We start from the raw sequence: 17,165 nt of genomic DNA, 5'->3' as shown, positions 1-17,165 counted from the left end.
AAAGAGCTTCAGTCTGAGTGATCATCTGCATTCCCATCAGAGGACCCACACAGGAGAAAAGCCATATAAATGCATGGAATGTGGCAACAGCTTCAGTCAGAGTGGACATCTGCGTTCCCATGAAAGAATCCACACAGGAGAAAAGCTACATCAATGCATTGAATGTGGAAAGAGCTTCAGTCAGAGTGGAGCTCTGCTTTCCCATCAAAGGACCAAAACAGAAGAGAAGCCATATCTATGCATGAAATGTGGAAAGAGCTTCAGTCTGAATGGACTTCTGCATTTCCATCAAAGGATCCACACAGGAGAGAAGCATATAAATGCATGGAATGTGGAAAGAGCTTCATTCGGAGTGGAGATCTGCGTTCCCATCAAAGGACCCACACAGGAGAGAAGCCACACCAATGCATAGAATGTGGAAAGAGCTTCAGCCAGAGTGGACAACTGCGTTCCCATCAAAGGACCCACACAGGAGAGAAGCCACACCAATGCATAAAATGTGAAAAGAGCTTCACTCAGAGTGGACATCTGCATTCCCATCAAAGGACCCACACACGGCAAGAGGAAGATTCCTGCCTTTGAGTTTCCTAGTTCTGCGAAAGAAAATCCCCCAGACAAGGGTCACATCCCTCCGCAGGCAGGCAAATAATGGGATAATTGAAGCAAAGAGGAGGGCCACCACCTTGGGTTTTTGTGTGTGTGTTTTGCTCATTTTTTAATTATAATTTGTATTCTGAAGGAAAAAAATCTGTAGTGATACAATAAAAGAGGGGGGACATTTTGTGAGTATAGAAAAGTGGGAAATAAAGTGAGAAATAAAGAAATAAAACTAATTTCTAAAAGTAGAAAAAAGAAAAGAAAAAAATTCCTAAAATAGAGCAAGTGTGGAACAGAAATTTGGTATTTCCCTATTTTCGCCTCGAAGAATTAATATCTAAGGTAAAGGTTTAAAACAACAAAGCCTGGAGAAGACAATTATGCTGGGGAAAGTAGAAGGCAAAAGGAAGAGGGGCCGACCAAGGGCAAGATGGATGGATGGCATCCTTGAAGCGACTGGACTGACCTAGAAGGAGCTGGGGGTGGTGACGGCCGACAGGGAGCTCTGGCGTGGACTGGTCCATGAGGTCACGAAGAGTCGGAGATGACTGAACGAATGAACAACAACAAAGGTTTAAAAGAGTTATTTATATAGTGCTAGTCCTTTTAAAGTTTGAATTCAATCATTCAGTGTATTTCATATAATAGCTTCTTCATTATTTCCAGATTTTCATTTTTCAAAAAACATTTCAGGGGTGTCCAGACTGTTTTCTTTTTGGGATTTGGGGAGTGACATGAGATTCGTTATGTCAATATGTCCATATTCATTATATCTAATAGTCTTTGTACCCATAGTGTTCTGGTTGGAGTGATTTCTTGTTTCCATAGTCTTGCATACGTTAATCTTGCTGTATCATCATGTAGGTCAAAAGATTGTCTTGGTTTTGATCTAAAACAATGTCAAACACACCTAATAAAAAGTATTCTGATTTATACTTAAATCTTATTTTCAAAACTTGTTGTATTGTTTTATGAGTCTCCTTCCAGAAATCTCTAGCTTTTACACAGTTCCACCACATATGTAGAAAGGAACCAGTGTGTGCTTTGCATTTCCAGCATCTGCTGTCACTGTTTTTTGGAATTTATGCCATTTTTGTGGGGTTAAATTCCACTGGTAAAACATGTTTATCAGTTTTAGCTGCTTTTGTAATAAGCAGCGGTAAAGCCATCTGGTCCTGGTGCCTTTCCGGTTTTTAATTTCTTAATTGCTAGTTTTATGTCATTTTTCTGATGACATCAATTACCTGGACCAGTCACAGTCTGGCTTCAGGCCTGGCCACGGCACAGAGACGGCTTTGGTCGCCTTGGTGGATGACCTCTGCAGGGAGCTGGATAGGGGGATTGTGACCCAGTTGGTTCTATTGGACATCTCAACGGCTTTCGATACCATCGATCATGGTATCCTTCTGGGATGACCCTCTGGGATGGGCCTTGGAGGCACGGCCTTGTTGTGGCTCCAGTCCTTCCTGGAGGGTCAATCCCAGATGGTGAAGCTGGGAGACACCTGCTCGGACCCCTGGCCTTTGACCTGTGGGGTCCCGCAAGGTTCCAATCTGTCTCCCATGCTTTTCAACATCTACATGAAACCGCTGGGAGAGGTCATCCGGAGTTTTGGAGTTGGGTGCCATCTCTACGCAGATGACACACAACTCTACTACTCTTTTCCACCTAACTCCAAGGAAGCCCCTCGGGTGCTGGACGAGTGCCTGGCCGCTGTGGCTGCCTGGATGAGGACGAACAAGCTGAAGATCAATCCCGACAAGACAGAGGTCCTCCTGGGACCCTCCTACCTGTGTGACCACATTTCTATGTACGAACCCACACGATCCCTTCGATCATCTGGGGAGGCCCTGCTCACACTCCCACCTCTATTGGTCGCCTTAGTGGATGATCTGCGTCGGGAGCTCAACAGGGGGAGTGTGTCCCTGTTGGTGCTGCTCGACCTCTCAGCGGCCTTCGATACCGTCGACCACGGTATCCTTCTGGGACGCCTCACGGGGATGGGTCTCGGAGGGACTGTTCTGCAGTGGCTCCGCTCATTCCTCAAGGGTCGGTCTCAGAAGGTGTTATTGGGAGACTCCTGCTCAACCCCACAGCCTTTGTTTTGTGGGGTTCCTCAGGGTTCAATATTGTCTCCCATGTTGTTCAACATCTACATGAAGCCGCTGGGCGAGATCATCCGGAGTTTCGGGGTGCGGTGTCATCTGTACGCAGATGATGTCCAGCTCTGTCACTCCTTCCCACCTTCTTCTAAGGAGGCTGTCCAGGTCCTGAACCGGTGCCTGGCCGCTGTGACGGTCTGGATGAGGGCGAACAAATTGAAACTGAATCCAGACAAGACAGAGGTCCTCCTGGTCAGTCGCAAGGCCGAGCAGGGTATAGGGTTACAGCCTGTGTTAGACGGGGTCGCACTCCCCCTGAAGACGCAGGTTCGCAGTTTGGGTGTGACCCTGGACTCATCGCTGAGCCTGGAACCCCAGGTTTCAGCGGTGACCAGGGGAGCATTCGCACAGTTAAAACTCGTGCGCCAACTGCGACCGTACCTTGGGAAGTCTGACTTGGCCACGGTAGTCCACGCTCTGGTTACATCCCGTCTTGACTACTGCAACGCTCTCTACGTGGGGTTGCCTTTGAAGACGGCTCGGAAGCTCCAATTAGTCCAACGGGCGGCAGCCATGTTACTAACAGGAGCGGGGTGCAGGGAGCATACAACTCCTCTGCTGCACCAGCTCCACTGGCTGCCGATCTGCTACCGGGCCCAATTCAAAGTGCTGGCGTTGGCCTTTAAAGCCCTAAACGGTTCTGGCCCAACTTATCTATCCGAACGTATCTCGGCCTATCAGCCCACCAGGACCCTAAGATCTTCTGGGGAGGCCCTGCTCTCTATCCCTCCTGCTTCACAGGTGCGGCTGGGGGGACGAGAGACAGGGCCTTTTCCGTGGTGGCCCCTCGGCTTTGGAACGCCCTCCCCATAGAGGTAAGATCAGCCCCCTCGCTGATGGTGTTTCGAAAAAGACTGAAGACATGGATGTTCGAACAAGCCTTCGGTTAACTCGGTGCAATGAATCTGATGATCAAGGACTGGTAATCACAGACGATGAAATTGGACTGCGTTTTTAGTTAAGAGATGCACTGGTTCGATATTGGTGGCCCAATATTGTATATTATGTATGTGTTTTTATGCTTTTTATATTGAATATTGTTGATTATTGTAGTGTTGTAAACCGCGTTGAGTCGCCAATGTAGGCTGAGAAACAGCGGTATACAAGCGCAGTAATAAACAAATAAATAAATAAATAAATATTGCAGGCGTGATTGGTTTGGACGAGGGAGAGGGTTTTCTTGGTGGTGGCCCCTTGACTCTGGAACTCACTCCTCAAGGACATCAGGCATGCCCCAACCCTGGCAGTCATAGAATCATAGAATCATAGAATCAAAGAGTTGGAAGAGACCTCCTGGGCCATCCAGTCCACCCCCATTCTGCCAAGAAGCAGGAATATTGCATTCAAATAACCCCTGACAAATGGCCATCCAGCTTCTGCTTAAAAGCTTCCAAAGAAGGAGCCTCCACCACACTCCCTCCGGGGCAGAGAGTTCCACTGCTGAACGGCTCTCACAGTCAGGAAGTCTTTAGGAGGAGCCTGAAAATGTGGTTGTTCCAGTGTGCCTTCCCAGAATAAGGAATCTCCCAGCAATATGTCCTCTAAATGCACTTTATTATTGATCTAGGAATGTCTGCACGCCCCACCCCTCTCTGAAAACTCTATCCTAGTCATATTTCACCTGTTCATGCTCAGCATTATTATTCAATTTTAATTATTACATTTGGCCCAGCCATAGGTTTTTAATTGTCGTTGCGTTATTGTTAATGTTAATTGCTTATTTTTTGTTATGAGTTTTATTTTATTGCTTGTATTATTGTTGTTATTGTTTGTATTACTGATGTATTGTGGGCTCGGCCTCATGTAAGCCGCACCGAGTCCCTTGGAGAGATGGTAGCGGGGTATAAATAAAGTTTCCCTGCGTGGTCACTGCAATTTACACATATATGGTAATATCCGGCGCTCGCGCCGGCAGCAACGGAAAGTTCACGAGACTAAAATATCAGTTGGAGCAGCCCCTCCCGCCCCCCTCTCCTCTATAAATAGCCCTCCTGAGAGGCTGCGGTCAGTTCTTTAAATCCGCGCTAAAAAGGCAGCATCAAGGAAAGCGAGGAGACTTTCATAATGACTACAACCTCTTTCAAAAAGTGTGTTTCATGTCCGAATAAATATCCTGACAATGATGCACACACACAGTGTCTTGTCTGCTTGGGAGAGGAACATCTCTCCCAAGCTTGTGATGTTTGCAGAGCCTTTACGCCACAAACAAGGAAAAATAGAGAATTGCGTTTAAAGGCGGCGCTTTATGAGCAGGCTCTGCTCCCTCCGATGGAGGATACAACGGATAAGGCAGATCCTATCCTTAAGAAAAAGAAAGTAATAAAATTACATAAGATTAAAGCCAGCAAGCCCTCCGAAAGAGGTGAAGTGGCTCAAAATTCTCAAACAAAGAAGCCTCAAAACCCCTCTAAGGAGGGAGAGATGGCCATGCTTAACCAACAGCCGAATAAAATGGCGACTGTGCCGCACAGTGAAGAGAAAAATGAAGGGGCGACCCTTCAATTACCTTCCGAAGCATGTCCAAAGCTCCTGACGCCTTCGGGTGCTTCGGCATCGGCACCAGCTTTAGCCCAAGGCCCCAGCGATACCGTGGCTTCGGTATCGGAAGCCCTCTCTTCACCAGCCAGAAGGCTGCAGACACCTCCTCGACGCGCTCGGGACCGAGCGCCATCGCGCAGTGTAGCGAAAAGCGGAGGACGCCAGCGTCGAAGCCACTCGGCGCCGAGAGAAGCAAGCTCCTCCTCTGACTCCTCCTCTGGCTCCTCCCCTTTAAGGAAGCAAAGCAAGAGAGGGAGGACTCAGGAAGGCCCAGGAAGTAACTCCCATTCATCCAGATGGGTGGATGGGTATTGTCAGCCTTCGTCCTCTGCTGTAAACCAAGGCAGCCAAGGCTGGAAGGATAGTATTAATAATAGCCAATGCCAGCCAATACCTCCATTTATGCCTTATGGAGGTTTTAACCAAGGGGGTCAATCACAGCCTCTTCTTCCCTTTATGAGTCAAGGAGGCATGATTCAGGGAAATCAGTGCCAGCCCTCCCAAATGTTTATACAAGGAGGGCAGTTTCAACCCCCACCTCCCTTTATGAATCAAGGAGGTTTTTGGCAGATGGCGCCTAATGGACAAATGTTTTATTGTGGGGCACCTATGCTCACGCAATGGCCCTCATCAAATACCAATGTGACTACTGTGTCCTCTATTGATCAGACTCAAAAGAGAAAGACACATTCTACTAGGGCTAAGAAGACTCATGCTTTAGCCTCTGAACCAGTAGTTCTGCAGGACCATATGTCACCTCTTGCACATGTTCAGGAACCACAAGTGGATGAATGTCCTTCCTCTGAGGAAGATGTTACCATTCAAGATAATTATGGTGAAATAGAGCAGGATGTTCCCAATGAAGAATTCACGAAATTCACTTCATTAATAAATAGAATGGTCCGTGCACTCGATCTTCCAACTCCAAAACAACCGGAGTCAGTGGAAGACCCAATGTTCCCTGCTGAGCAACAGGAGTCTGTGACTACGACCGCTCTTCCAGCACTACCTTATTTATTGAAACTTACTAAAACAACTGAAGGTTCTCCTTCATTGACCCCTGCAATCCCAAGGAAGGTGGACAACCTTTATAGGATTGATTTACCCTCATCAAGTTGGATAGCTAGACCGCCTATCCCTAATACGGTTATAGCCGAGGTAGTGAATGGTCAAAAGGGCAAGAAGTTAAATCCTACCCCTTCTGATAAGGAAGGAAGAAAGGTGGATGCTATGGGTAAAAAGGCCCACATGGCCGCTGGACTCTTCACTAGGATGGCTCATTATGCCACTTATATGAGCGCTTATCAGACTCATTTATGGAATAAGGTGATCCCATACATAGACCTCATTCCAGAAAACGAACAACGTTTCCCACGAGCATTCCACTCAGAAGCTCTACTTTTAGCAAAGTACCAAAAGGACTTCGCCAAACATATGGCTGAAACTGCTGGGAAGATTTTCAGTAACGCTACTTCAATAAGAAGGCATGCTTGGCTGCGTGCGTCAGCTTTGTCGGAGGAAGGACGTACTCTGGCAGAACACTTACCTCTACATGAAGACGGCCTCTTTCATCCTACAACAGATGAAAAATTGAAGCATAATCAGGAAATGAAAAAGACAATGCAGATATATGGCTTTCCAAGACAAGGATACTTCCAACAAAAACCTCGTTGGCAGTCGTCTACATCATACTTTAGAAGAAATTCTGGTAATTTTTATGGAGGCCAGCAGCGACAACGTGCGCCTCTGAATACTAAGCCTTACGTTCCGCGAAAGCAAACCTACGGGCAAAGAAACAGGTTCCAGCCTTACCAGAATAAGCCCAACCGCCAAGGGGGAAACAAGCAGCGTTTTTGACATTCTCTCCATAGGCAATGGGAAATCCAGTTTGCCCACTTTGAATCCTTCTGTTTTAATGCAGAGTTGTAACTTTACTGTTTGTAAGAATCTGAACACTGTTAGTTCAGAGTTACCTTATTTTGGGGCACGTTTAGCCCCTTTTTATGATGCATGGTCAAGTATCACTACTGACTCTTGGGTGCTTCAAATTGTTAAAATTGGCTATTTGATTGAGTTTGAGAGTTTACCGCCTGTCGGTCTAGTTAAAACCACGCCTCCTTCTCCAGCACTTTTAGAGGAGATTAAGATCTTACTATCTAAGGGAGCAATAAGTCCAATATCACCATCAGCGTATGGACAGTGTTTTTTCTCCCGTTATTTTTTAATATCTACGAAAGGAGGTGGCTTACGCCCCATATTGGATTTACGAGGGGTGAATAATTTTATAAATTCTAGAAAGTTTCGTATGGTTTCACTTAAGACGATTCTTCCTTTATTAAATAAAGATGTTTGGTTTGCATCAATAGACTTAAAAGATGCTTATTTTCATGTTTCCATTAATCAGCAACACCGTAGATACCTACCTAGCCTTTAAAGTCGGTAATCAGGCCTTCCATTTTAACGTTTTGCCTTTCGGATTGGCTACTGCACCAAGGGTGTTTACAAAATGTATGGCCACAGTGGCGGCGTACCTCCGCACGTCTGGAATAACGATTTTTCCATACATTGATGATTGGCTGATTGTATCGAATTCGAGAGAGAGACTCCTATCACATATCGACAAAACGTTGTTTCTCCTCCAGTCCTTAGGTCTAATAGTGAACTGGGAGAAATCCAACCTCGTCCCGTCAAGACGAATGCAGTTCATCGGAGCACTCTTGGATTCGGAGACTCAGAAGGCGTACTTACCCGACGACCGCTTCAAAAAACTGCAGGGTCTTATATATCAAATTGTGAAAAGAAACGGGTGGGATAGCCAATACTCCAGAGGACAGGAGCAGCATTCAAAACCATCTCCACAGATTAGAGAGATGATGGGCCAAAACTAACAAAATGAAGTTCAACAGTGACAAATGCAAGATACTCCACTTTGGCAGAAAAAATGAAATGCAAAGATACAGAATGGGGGACGATGATGCCTGGCTCGAGAGCAGTACGTGTGAAAAAGATCTTGGAGTCCTCGTGGACAACAAGTTAAACATGAGCCAGGAATGTGATGTGGCGGCAAAAAAAGCCAATGGGATTTTGGCCTCAGGCATCAATAGGAGCATAGTGTCTAGATCTAAGGAAGTCATGCTCCCCATGCTCTATTCTGCTTTGGTTAGACCACATCTGGAATATTGTGTCCAATTCTGGGCACCACAGTTCAAGAGAGATATTGACAAACTGGAATCTGTCCAGAGGAGGGCAACTAAAATGATCAAGGGTCTGGAGAACAAGCCCTATGAGGAGCGGCTTAAGGAGCTGGGCATGTTTAGCCTGAAGAAGAGAAGGCTGAGAGGAGACATGATAGCCGTGTATAAATATGTGAGAGGAAGCCACAGGGAGGAGGAGGGAGCAAGCTTGTTCTCTGCTTCCCTGGAGACTAGGACACAATGGTACGATGGCTCCAAACTACAAGAGAGGAGATTCCATCTGAACATGAGGAAGAACTTCCTGACTGTGAGAGCCGTTCAGCAGTGGAACTCTCTGCCCCGGAGTGTGGTGGAGGCTCCTTCTTTGGGGGCTTTTAAACAGAGGCTGGATGGCCATCTGTCAGGGGTGATTTGAATGCAATATTCCTGCTTCTTGGCAGAATGGGGTTGGACTGGATGATGGCCCAGGAGGTCTCTTCCAACTCTTTGATTCTATGATTCTATGATAAATAAGTACATTTTAGTTTTTTGCTCCATATTTCTTCCCACTTGTCGAGTTGTATAGTCTGGCCTACGTCAGCTGCCCCATTCACCATGCAGGCTTTGATGCTTTCCTCTTCAGTTTCCCCTTCGAGTATTTTTTGGTATAAGATTTTGATAATTTGCCTGTCCTTTTTTCGTTATTTTGTCCCAGATTGTTTCTTTGACTTCAAAACCACGTAGTTTGTCTTCTTTGTCACTTTCTTTTACTTGCCAATATTGGAACCAGGTGAACTATACATCCCAATACCTACTACAATTCCTATAAATGATGGTGAGTTCTAGGTTTATTTCCTAGATAATTAAATAAATACTTTATTCTATGGCTGATTGAATCCATGGATACAGAAAGTCGGCAGTAATGGGAAAGGCTTAAAATAACCACGCTGTGCAAGCCAGTTAATGCTTGGGTGAACTGGGCTTTTAATAATAATAGCAGCCAACATGGCGCTGACATTCCATGGTGGTGAGATTTTATTTATTTATTTGTCGTGTCAGGGCAACCAGTCAAATATATTACATTTCTAACAGAACAAAGCAAACAAACAGACAGAATACAAAATTTGTGAGTTTGGTAGTTGGTTAAATGTCCTTTGGCCAGTAGCTGGCCACTTGGGGTGCCTCTGGTGTTGCCACAAGGAGGTTCTCCCTTGTGCATCATGTGGCAGGGCTCAGGGTGCATTGCAGCAGGTGGTCAGTGGTTTGCTCTTCTCCACATTCGCATGTCGTGGACTATTCCACTTTGTGGCCCCATTTCTGAAGGTTGGCTCTGCATCTCGTGGGGCCAGAGCGCAGTCTGTTCAGTGCCTTCCAAGTCGCCCAGTCTTCTGTGTGCCCAGGAGGGATTCTCCCATTTGGTATCAGCCATAGATTGAGGTTCTGGGTTTGAGCCTGCCACTTTTGGACTCTCGCTTGCTGAGGTGTTCCAGCGAGTGTCTCTGTAGATCTTAGGAAACTATGTCTTGATTTAAGTCGTTGACGTGCTGGCTGAGACCCAAACAGGGGATGAGCTGGAGATGTCTCTGCCTTGGTCCTTTCACTATTGGCTGCTACTTCTAGAGGCATTCTCTCCTGACATTTCGCCTGCATCTATGGCAAGCATCCTCAGAGGTAGTGAGGTCTGTTGGAAGTAGGATAATGGGTTTATATATTCTGTTCTGGGTTTGAAAGTGTTATTTCCTGTGTCATTGAAGACTTTTGTGGGCGGAATCACACAACCACCCTGTTGTTTCCTGCTTGGTTGTGCAGTCCTGACTTTGAAAGCCGTTGTTCTGCTCCAGATACTTCATTATTTTTCTGCCGCAAACTATGTTCAGTGGTTGAGACGCATTGATTGAAATGTGCTGCCGGAGGGTGTCCCTCTCTCCTTCCCGCAAAGAGAAAGTTTGTGCAATTTAACAAACCTTTTCCCCATGTTTTGATGAGAGAACCAATTAGGATTTTATTTTATTTATCGTGTCATCAGCAACCATTGTGTTACAATTCTAACAGAGCAAAACAAACACACAGATTAAAAAGAAAAAGGAAAAAAAAAACACACAGATTTTGCAAATTTGGTAGTTGGTTAAATGTCCTTTGACCAGTCTCTGTCCCCTTGGAGTGCCTCTGGTGTGGCCGCAAGAAGGTCCTCCATTGTGCATCATGTGGAAGAAGGGCTCAGGTTGCATTGCAGCAGGTGGTCAGTGCTTTGCTCCTCTCCACACTCGCATGCCGAGGATTCCACCCTGTAGCCCCATTTCTTAAGATTGGCTCTGCATCTCGTGGTGCCGGAGCGCAGTCTGTTCAGCGCCTTCCAAGTCACCCAGTCTTCTGAGTGCCCAGGGGGGAGTCTCTCATCTGGTATCACCCATGAATTGAGGTTCTGGGTTTGGGCCTGCCACTTTTGGACTCTCGCTTGCTGGGGTGTTCCAGCGAGTGTCTCTGTAGATCTTAAAAAACTATGTCTTGCTTTAAGTCGTTGACGTGCTGGCTGATACCCAAACAGGGGATGAGCTGGAGATGTCTCTTCCTTGGTCCTTTCACTATTGGCTGCTACTTCCTGGCAGATGTCAGGTGGTGCAAGGTCATTTCCCTCCCACACAAATCTTCTGCTGTGTTTTTCAGTGTTTTGATAAGTGATGGTCACTCCTTGGGTTAGTTGGTGTCTTGTGGCCAAATTTGGCAGCAATTTGTCCAGTGGTTTTTGAGTTCTGTTAATCCCACAAATGAACATCACATTTTTATTTATATAGATCAGTGGTTCTCCACCTTCCTAATACCGTGACCCCTGAATCTAGCCCCCCATGTGGTGGTGACCCCCAACCATCATATTGTTTTCGTTGCTACTTCATAATAGTCATTTTACTACTGTTCTAAATCATAATGTAAATATCTGATATGCAGGATGCATTTTCATTCATTAGACCAAACTGGGCACAAATACTCAATACACCCAAATGTGAATGGTAGTGGAGTTGGGGAGGACTGATTTTGTAATTTGGGAGTTGTAGTTGCTGGGATTTATAGTTCACCTACAATCACAGAGCATCCTGAACTCCACCAGCGATGGATTTGAACCAAACTTGGCTCCCATGACCAATGGAAAACACTGGAAGGGTTTGATGGGCATTGACCTTGACATTTGGGAGTTGTAGTTTACCTATATCCAGAGAGCACCGTGGACTCATGCAATGATGGATCTGGACCAAACTTGGCATGAATACTCAATATGCACAAATGTGAACACTGGTGGAGTCTGGGGAAAATAGATCTTGACATTTGGGAGTTGTAGTTGCTGGGATTTATAGTTCACCTACAATCACAGAGCATCCTGAACTCCACCAGCGATGGATTTGAACCAAACTTGGCTCCCATGACCAATGGAAAACACTGGAAGGGTTTGATGGGCATTGACCTTGACATTTGGGAGTTATAGTTTACCTATATCCAGAGAGCACCGTGGACTCATGCCATGGTGGATCTGGACCAAACTTGGCACAAATACACAATATGCCCAAATGTGAACACTGGTGGAGTCTGGGGAAAATAGATCTTGACATTTGGGAGTTGTAGTTGCTGGGATTTATAGTTCATTACAATCACAGAGCATCCTGAACTCCACCAGCGATGGATTTGAACCAAACTTGGCTCCCATGACCAATGGAAAACACTGGAAGGGTTTTGTGGGCATTGACCTTGAGTTTGGGAGTTGTAGTTCACCAATATCCAGAGAGCACCGTGGACTCATGCCATGATGGATCTGGACCAAACTTGGCACAAATACTCAGTATGTGCAAATGTGAACACTGGTGGAGTCTGGGGAAAATAGATCTTGACATTTGGGAGTTGTAGTTGCTGGGATTTATAGTTCATTACAATCACAGAGCATCCTGAACTCCACCAGCGATGGATTTGAACCAAACTTGGCTCCCATGACCAATGGAAAACACTGGAAGGGTTTTGTGGGCATTGACCTTGAGTTTGGGAGTTGTAGTTCACCAATATCCAGAGAGCACCGTGGACTCATGCCATGATGGATCTGGACCAAACTTGGCACAAATACTCAGTATGTGCAAATGTGAACACTGGTGGAGTCTGGGGAAAATAGATCTTGACATTTGGGAGTTGTAGTTGCTGGGATTTATAGTTCATTACAATCACAGAGCATCCTGAACTCCACCAGCGATGGATTTGAACCAAACTTGGCTCCCATGACCAATGGAAAACACTGGAAGGGTTTTGTGGGCATTGACCTTGAGTTTGGGAGTTGTAGTTCACCAATATCCAGAGAGCACCGTGGACTCATGCCATGATGGATCTGGACCAAACTTGGCACAAATACTCAGTATGTGCAAATGTGAACACTGGTGGAGTCTGGGGAAAATAGATCTTGACATTTGGGAGTTGTAGTTGCTGGGATTTATAGTTCATTACAATCACAGAGCATCCTGAACTCCACCAGCGATGGATTTGAACCAAACTTGGCTCCCATGACCAATGGAAAACACTGGAAGGGTGTGATGGGCATTGACTTTGACATTTGGGAGTTGTAGTTTACCTATATCCAGAGAGCACCGTGGACTCATGCAATGATGGATCTGGACCAAACTTGGCACAAATACTCAGTATGTGCAAATGTGAACACTGGTGGAGTCTGGGGAAAATAGATCTTGACATTTGGGAGTTGTAGTTGCTGGGATTTATAGTTCACCTACAATCACAGAGCATCCTGAACTCCACCAGCGATGGATTTGAACCAAACTTGGCTCCCATGACCAATGGAAAACAATAGAAGGGTTTGATGGGCATTGACCTTGACATTTGGGAGTTGTAGTTCACCTATATCCAGAGAGCACCGTGGACTCAATCAATGGTGGATCTGGACCAAACTTGGCACAAATACTCAATATGCACAAATGTGAACACTGGTGGAGTCTGGGGAAAATAGATCTTGACATTTGGGAGTTGTAGTTGCTGGGATTTATAGTTCATTACAATCAAAGAACATTCTGAACTCCACCAACAATAGAATTGGCTCAAACTTCCGACATGGAATCCTCTTGACCATCAGAAAATACTGTGTTTTCTTATGGTCTTTGGCGACCCCTCTGACACCCCTTCCCAACCCCCAGGTTGAGAAACACTGATATAGATAGATCCATAAACATTTCTTGGGGCTCCACAGCTTGAAACCTTGGCTTGAAAGGGTTTGAGAAGCCCGGCTACTCCAGGCTGAGACTTCTGTTTTGGACTTCTGAAAATACTCTCCTGCTTTGGGGGGATTTCCCGGCTGACCCAGGCAGGGCTTTGGTGGCTGCCTGCTCAGGTGAGCCCCGAAGTTCCCAGGAAGGTGTATTGTCGAAGGCTTTCATGGCCGGAATCACTGGGTTGTTGTGGGTTTTTTCGGGCTATATGGCCATGTTCTGGAGGCATTCTCTCCTGACGTTTTGCCTGCATGTATGGCAAGCATCCTCAGAGATAGTGAGGTCTGTTGAAACTGGGAAAAGGGGTTTATATATATGTGGAATGACCAGGGTGGGACAAAGGACTCTTGTCTGCTGGAGCTAGGTGTGAATGTTTCAACTGACCACCTTGATTAGCATTTGATGGCCTGGCAGTGCCGGGGGCAATCTTTTGTTATGAGGTGATTAGATGTCCTTGTTTGTTTCTTTCCTGATGTTTCACCTGCATCTATGGCAAGCATCCTCAGAGGTAGTGAGGTCTGTTGGAAGTAGGAAAAAGGGTTTATATATCTGTGGAATGACCAGGGTGGGACAAAAGACTCTTGTCTGTTGGAACTAGGTGTGAATGTGAGAGGAAGCCACAGGGAGGAGGAGGGAGCAAGCTTGTTTTCTGCTTCCTTGGAGACTAGGACGCGGAACAATGGCTGCAAACTACAAGAGAGGAGATTCCATCTGAACATGAGGAAGAACTTCCTGACCGTGAGAGCCGTTCAGCAGTGGAACTCTCTGCCCCGGAGTGTGGTGGAGGCTCCTTCTTTGGAAGCTTTTAAGCAGAGGCTGGATGGCCATCTGTCAGGGGTGATTGGAATGCAATATTCCTGCTTCTTGGCAGAATGAGGTTGGACTGGATGGCCCATGAGGTCTCTTCCAACTCTTTGATTCTATGATTCTATGATTCTATGAATGTAGGTTTTTTCGGGCTATATGGCCATGGTCTGGAGGCACTCTCTCCTGACGTTTCGCCTGCATGTATGGCAAGCATCCTCAGAGGTTGTGAGGTCTGTTGAAACTGGGGAAAGGGGTTTATATATCTGTGGAATGACCAGGGTGGGACAAAGGACTCTTGTCTGTTGGAACTAGGTGTGAATGGGTTGTTGTAGGTTTTTTCGGGCTATATGGCCATGGTCTGGAGGCATTCTCTCCTGACGTTTTGCCTGCATGTATGGCAAGCATCCTCAGAGGTTGTGAGGTCTGTTGAAACTGGGAAAATGGGTTTATATATCTGTGGAATGACCAGGGTGGGACAAAGGACTCTTGTCTGCTGGAGCTAGGGGTGAATGTTTCAACTGACCACCTTGATTAGCATTTGACGGCCAGGCAGTGCCTGGGGGAATCTTTTGTTGAGAGGTGATTAGATGTCCTTGTTTGTTTCCTCTCTGTTGTTGTGCTGTTGTAATTTTAGAGTTTTTAAATACTGGTAGCCAGATTTTGTTCCCCCTTAGGGGGTGAGAAAGGAGGGGTAGAAATGACCGAAATAAATAAATAAATAAATAAATTTGTTCATTTTCATGGTTTCCTCCTTTCTGTTGAAATTGTCCACATGCTTCTTGTGGAGTTCAATGGCTTCTCTGTGTAGTCTGACATGGTGGTTGTGAGAGTGGTGAGGAAACACAACATACAAACCACCTACAGACCCACCAAGAAAATCCAACCCATGCTCCATTCAGCAAAGGACAAGAGGGATCTTCTCACCTCTGCAGGAGTCTACCATTGTATACCATGCAGCTGTGGACAAGAAGTCTACAAAGGGACCACCAAACGCAGCCGCATTGCCCAGACACGAATCCAGGAACATGGAAGGCACTGCAGACTCCTTCAACCAGAGAAATCAACCATAGCAGAGCACCTGATGAACCAGCCTGGACACAGCAGATTATTATTGGAGAAGACAGAAATGCTGGACCATTCTCACAACCACCATGTCAGGCTACACAGAGAAGCCATTGAAATCCACAAGAAGCAGGTGGACAATCTCAACAGAAAGGAGGAAACCAGGAAAATGAACAAAATCTGGCTACCAGTATTAAAAAACTCTAAAATTGCAACAGCAACACAACAGAGAGGAAACAAACAAGGACGACTAGAGGAGGGCGACTAAAATGATCAAGGGTCTGGAGAACAAGCCCTATGAGGAGCGGCTTAGGGAACTGGGCATGTTTAGCCTGAAGAAGAGAAGGCTGAGAGGATATATGATGATAGCCATGTATAAATCTGTGAGAGGAAGCCACAGGGAGGAGGAGGGAGCAAGCTTGTTTTCTGCTTCCCTGGAGACTAGGACGCAATGGAACAATGGCTTCAAACTACAAGAGAGGAGATTCCATCTGAACATGAGGAAGAACTTCCTGACTGTGAGAGCCGTTCAGCAGTGGAACTCCCTGCCCCGGAGTGTGGTGGAGGCTCCTTCTTTGGAAGCTTTTAAGCAGAGGCTGGATGGCCATCTGTCAGGGGTGATTTGAATGCAATATTCCTGCTTCTTGGCAGAATGGGGTTGGACTGGATGATGGCCCACCAGGTCTCTTCCCACTCTTGGATTCTAGGATTCTATGAAAAGGGATCTCACTACCTCTGAGGATGCTTGCCATAGATGCAGGCGAAACGTCCAAGGCACTCTCAGAACTTTACTCCAACACTGATGCTGAGGGCGCCCCAGGCCCCTGCTTTCAAGCTGATCTGACCAGCCGCAGGGAGTTCCGCAGTTCCTTGATGTCGGTTGGACCATAACTGATGAAATGTGCCCCAGCAGCAGCCTCAACCGAGGACTCTCTCCTTTCACTTCTTTCCCCAGCCCAAACTATGTAACAAATCCCTATATCCCTAGAGCCGTTCAGCAGTGGAACTCTCTGCCTCGGAGGGAGTGTGGTGGAGGCTCCTTCTTTGGAAGCTTTTAAGCAGAGGCTGGATGGCCATCTGTCAGGGGTGCTTTGAATGCAATATTCCTGCTTCTTGGCAGAATGGGGTTGGACTGGAGGATGGACCAGGAGGTCTCTTCCAACTCTTTGATGCTATGATTCTATGACTGTGAGAGCCGTTCAGCAGTGGAACTCTCTGCCCCAGAGTGTGGTGGAGGCTCCTTCTTTGGAAGCTTTTAAGCAGAGGCTGGATGGCCATCTGTCAGGGGTGATTTGAATGCAATATTCCTGCTTCTTGGCAGAATGGGGTTGGGCTGGATGATGGCCCAGGAGGTCTCTTCCAACTGTTGGATTCTAGGATTCTATGACATCTAATCACCTCTCAACGAAAGATTGCTCCAGGCACTGCCAGGCCATTATATGCTAATCAAGGTGGCCAGTTGAAATATTCACACCTAGCTCCAGCAGGCAAGAGTCCTTTGTCCCACCCTGGTCATTATTCCACAGATATATAAACCCAATTTTCCTAGTTCCAACAGACCTCACTACCTCTGAGGATGCTTG

General features: G+C 46.3%; 1 long non-coding RNA gene across 1 annotated transcript; it reads left to right on the top strand.

The window, feature by feature from the left end:
• The first annotated feature begins 581 nt into the window (after positions 1–581).
• On the top strand, positions 582–1,538 carry LOC137097114 (uncharacterized). The gene is made up of 2 exons (XR_010909984.1): positions 582–945; positions 1,170–1,538. It is a non-coding gene; the product is annotated as an uncharacterized lncRNA (long non-coding RNA).
• The last annotated feature ends 15,627 nt before the right edge of the window (positions 1,539–17,165 follow it).

Source organism: Anolis sagrei, chromosome 5, assembly GCF_037176765.1.
Source record: "Anolis sagrei isolate rAnoSag1 chromosome 5, rAnoSag1.mat, whole genome shotgun sequence".
In the NCBI taxonomy this organism is placed as follows: domain Eukaryota; kingdom Metazoa; phylum Chordata; class Lepidosauria; order Squamata; family Dactyloidae; genus Anolis; species Anolis sagrei.
Note: the sequence above shows the minus strand (reverse complement) of the source record. Positions and strands in the feature narration are given on the sequence as shown.